Genomic DNA, 5392 nt, shown 5'->3' with positions numbered 1-5392 from the left:
ATTTTAAAAACAAATCAAATCAACCAAAAAAACTGTTGAAAAACAAAATCCTGGTGTCCAACAGACCAAGAGACCACAAAGTAGTTTTAACGCAATTTAATTTTCACTCAAAACCACAGCGTTTTTGGCACTGTACATTCAGTAGCTTCCTCAGAAACAAATGAAAAGCGCGCTAGCTTTTCAAATTTAAAATATTGTAAGTGACATACATACACGTCACTTCCTGTCAATCCATAAAAAGTTTTAAAATATAAAATTACAAATGTACAGTAATAAAAGAAAATATTTCTCATAGGGACAACCAAACAAGTTATTATTGAAAAAGGTGAGTTATGCCATCATATCATGTAGAAAGATAATTTAAACATCCTCGATGGTAAAGGTAAATAAATAGTTGTTGTTAAGGCAAATGAGAAAAGAAACTTCTTATTTAGCTCATGATATGTCGTAAGCCATGTTTGCCAAATGAACTATCAATGCAAAACTGCTGTCCAAGGCCATTCATATATTTTTAATAAAAATGTTAACCTAGACATTAGGTTTACGCGTTAAAATATAGAATCATATATCTACCATTTAGCCATAATACCAAATAGGCTACACAAAAAAACTCTTACAACTAGCAGGCTTTTGTAAGGGTGAATTGTGCAGAACATCGAAAAATTACTGCTACCCAGTAGAACATACCACTTACTTTTATGAGTGTATATAATATACCGATGGGCTACAAAGCTTTTGCATCCAATAAGCTTTACAAAGAAAAATTATGCAAAACATCAAAAAATCACCACAGAAATAAACCATAGCCAAATTACTTAAAAGGTGTATGTTTTACTCATAAGGATACCAAAGTGCCCATCCCTTACCTTAAGTAACTTTTAAGCTTTAAAACAGAAGAAATGTTGCAATTTTCATTTAATCCAGGGACTGTGAAGGCATCAAGTTTGATTTGCCATTCCAGTTCACGAGTTTCCAGGAGCAATGAAAAAGGTCCACCTTTCATATTTGGGGGTACATGGTCAATAGCCATGAACTGGAAACTGTGCCCTGGATGACCCATTATATGTTTTGCCAAAGCATTTTCACATTTTTTTGTTTTTAATGGCATAGACATGTTGGTAAATCTGCTTGCGGAAGTTGCGGTCCGTCTTACCAATGTAAAACGCTGGGCAACAGTGCCACAGGGCCACATAAACAACAGACTTCGTATTGCAATTCATCTTATGATTTATATAAAATTTCCTCTTCCTCACCAGAAACGAGTTACTTGTTTTTAGCATTTTACAACAATTGCAAGTCCCACAAATAAACGTACCTTTTTGTCTAATAAAGGGGTTACAATCCATGTTCCTTTGGAGCAATTCTTTTAAATTGTTCCCCCTTTTGTATACTACAAATGGGTGCATGCCCAATTTTTCCAACAACAAAGGGTTGCATTTAATAAAATGCCAATTTTTCTGGATAATAGACCAGATTAAATCAGAGTCGTTGTTAAAAGTCATAACAAAACTTGTCAAAAAGTTAGGTTGTGCTGTTCTAGTAATTAATTGAGTGAATGGGAAAACAGTGTTTTCATCAGATTCATTCAAGGGGTCTCTAACATTAGTTATACATACTTTGTCCTTTTGTGCAAGAAGTGGTTTATAGAAGCCAGTAGATCTTTTAAAATTGACTTCCGCAATAAGCTCTACCACAAGGTCTTCAGGGTACCCACGGTTAATAAATGATTCCTTCAAGAACAAACATTCTTGGTCAAAAGCCCATGTAGTACTGCACATACGGACTGCTCTAACAAGCTGACCTTTTACTATCGATCATTTTTGTTTCCATGAGTGACTACTTGAGAAGTGCAGGAAGGAGTTGCAGTAAGTGGGTTTCCTAAAAATTGATGACCCAAATTTGTTGTTTTGCAAGTCCTTAAAAAGCTTCACGTCCAAGTAGTCAATCTCAATGGTAGAAAAGTGGTATGTAAATTTCAAGAACTCGGTGGTACTATTCATGTAAGCAACCAGTTCATCTGCTAAATTGGCTTCACCTTGAAAAAGGATGAAAATATCATCCAAAAATTGGGTGTAAAACCTCACCGGTTGTTTAAAAACTGGATTACTCAGCAAAAAAGTTTTCTCCCAGTAGGCAACGAATAAATTCGCTACACTACCGCCACAAGGTGAGCCCATAGCGATTCCCTGCTTTTGCAAGTAATACTGTTTGTCAAAAATGAAGAAGTTACATGAGAGCACTATGTCTAGTAGCTCTGTGACAATAACAATGTCATTATGTGACGCTTTTAGATCCCTTAGCATTAATTCAACCCATTCAACAGCTTCTTGGTGAGGAATGGAAGTGTAAAGGTCAATGACATCTATAGTAAGGAAGTTGAGAGAATTATCAAACTCTATGTCATTGATACAGTTTAAGAAGGACCACGAGTCCTTAACAAATCCCTGGTAACAACTTGAGGTATTTTGAAATGATATTATCTATCAACCAGGCACATGGATGAGTCATTGAAGACCTACCATCCACAAGGGCGCGCATAGGTGGATTTAGCAAGTCCTTGTAGATCTTAGGAATCCCAAACATGACTGGAACTTTCAGAAACGTAATGTCAATAAAATTGTAGGTATCTACATCAATTTTGCCAGACAGAAAAAGGTCTCTAAAGTAACCTTTAATCCTGTTTTGAGAACCTGCCATTTCATTCAATGAAGAAACAGCATAAGCTGGAGATTTCAAAACAGACAACATCTTGTTGTTGTAATCTGAATTATCAAGGATTACCAAGCCACCCCCTTTTTCTGGTTTTATAACTCTGACTGGCATCTTGCATAAATTATTTAAAGCTGTTAGTTGATCAGTAGAAATATTATCCTTGGTCTGTGAGGACCTTTTGGTATTTAAAATATGCAAGTGTCTAATGTCAACTTCACATATATTCTCGAAAATATGTAAATTAGGGTGTAATGGGGGATTGAAAGTGCTAGAAAGCTTTAGGGTTGTCTGACCTGTTGAACTTGCATTACTAAATAAAACATTCAAGTTTAGTTTACGGACAAAACATTTTAAATCAATCAAAGTTTTCGTTAAATTAAAATGTTGACTAGGTACAAAAGTGTACCCATTGGCTAAAAGGTCAACTAGATCAGCATCTAAAGACATATTAGCAAAGTTATAAATATGAAAGTCCCCTTTTCTGTTGGTCAAGATAACCGGAGAATTAGTTTCCAAGTTAATAACGCCAGCCTGGTCGTCTAATGATGATGGTTGTTCCAGTTCCTGTTTTTGTTCTGATATTGGCGATTTTTCCTGCCTCCTAAAAAATCTTTATGGTTAGGATTATAGCTGTTACCAATAGGTTTGTTGTTGTTATTTGCTCTAATTCTGTTACTTCTCCTTGGCCCATGCACTGGAGACACCTCTACGCCTTCATCTATAACTTCAAGATCCGGAGAGTCATGGGTGACATTCGTAACAGGGATGTAATCCCCATTTTGAGTAACATTACTTTGCTTAGATTTACACAATTTGGGATATGCACACTTTTGCTGGTAAGCGTGTCTATCTCTAGTCAATTTTTTCAACTTATTAGACTTCAGTTTTACGAGTAAGGCATCGATACTTGTAAAAATTCTATTATAGTCGTATTTATACCTTAAGAAATCCATATCCAGTTTGATATTGTCATCCAAGCTATTAATTTCAGTGGTGAGCTCGACAATATGCTTTGAATAATGATTGATCATAAGCTCTAAATGTTGACCACCTTGCCTTTCAAACAGTGCCAATAGGTCGGCAGTAAAGGCTGAATCCAAAAAAAGGCCAGTCGGAGAAAAGTTATTACGAAGGCCTTTAGGCACTATATTGTCGACAAGGCATTGTTGGAAGTACGCTACTTCTAGTTGTAGTTTTTTCAATTTTAATAATTTTCCATCGAGCTGTTTAAGCTTTTCGGCTATATTATCAATGTTCAATGAAACACCTAAACCTGTGACCGGTGAGCCTGATGTTGACTGGTGTGTAAAAAAAAATGGAGCTAGGTTCTCCAACCACTCCGTAAGTGAAGGCACACCAATAAGCCCTGAATTGGTGTTATCAGATAATCCTTGTGCCGATGGAGATGAGTTCAGCGCTGACTGACCCCTTGTGTTTTCTCTGTTTAGGGCAATATTATTGTCCGCAGATGCAGAACCACGGATCAGTTGCCCTGCTGGAATGGATTGCCCAGAGCCATTATCGCGCTGACTAACAGAAGGTACTGCCATGAAACCCTCTTCATCAGCTACCATCCTGTTTACATCTCTACTATCGAGGTTGTCCAATCGTGTGTTCATCACATCCAACCGTTGAGACAAAGACATTAAAAGTGCTTGAATATCCAGACTCTCACGAGTTGCGTTTAAGGTATCAGTTCCAAAGATGTTAGAAGTCCTTGGGCTGACCGGACCACCAGTAGCCATGTTACAAACAAATCAAATCAACCAAAAAAACTGTCGAAAAACAAAATCCTGGTGTCCAACAGACCAAAAGACCACAAAGTAGTTTTAACGCAATTTAATTTTCACTCAAAACCACAGCGTTTTCACCAAAGAACATTCAGTAGGAATAGGAAATTTTATATAAATCATAAGATGAATTGCAATACGAAGTCTGTTGTTTATGTGGCCCTGTGTCACAGTTGCCCAGCGTTTTACATTGGTAAGACGGATCATAAGTTCATGAAATGGATTTACCAACATGTCTATGCCATTAAAAACAAAAAATGTGAAAATGCTTTGGCAAAATATATAATGGGTCATCCAGGGCACAGTTTCCAGTTCATGGCTATTGACCATGTACCCCCAAATATGAGAGGTGGACCTTTTTCATTGTTCCTGGAAACTCGTGAACTGGAATGGCAAATCAAACTTGATGCCTTCACAGTCCCTGGATTAAATGAAAATTGCAACATTTCTTCTGTTTTAAAGCTTAAAAGTTACTTAAGGTAAGGGATGGGCACTTTGGTATCCTTATGAGTAAAACATACACCCTTTAAGTAATTTGGCTATGGTTTATTTCTGTGGTGATTTTTTGATGTTTTCCATAATTTTTCTTTGTAAAGCTTATTGGATGCAAAAGTTTTGTAGCCCATCGGTATATTATATACACTCATAAAAGTAAGTGGTATGTTATACTGGGTAGCAGTAATTTTTCGATATTCTGCACAATTCACCCTTGCAAAAGCCTGCTAGTTGTAAGAGTTTTTTTGTGTAGCCTATTTGGTATTATGGCTAAATGGTAGATATATGATTCTGTATTTTAACACGTAAACCTAATGTCTAGGTTAACATTTTTATTAAAAATATATGAATGGCCTTGGACAGTAGTTTTGCGTTGATAGTTCACTTGGCAAACA

This window comes from Protopterus annectens, chromosome 3.part1 (assembly GCF_019279795.1).
Source record: "Protopterus annectens isolate FY-2018-M chromosome 3.part1, PAN1.0, whole genome shotgun sequence".
In the NCBI taxonomy this organism is placed as follows: domain Eukaryota; kingdom Metazoa; phylum Chordata; order Ceratodontiformes; family Protopteridae; genus Protopterus; species Protopterus annectens.
Note: the sequence above shows the minus strand (reverse complement) of the source record.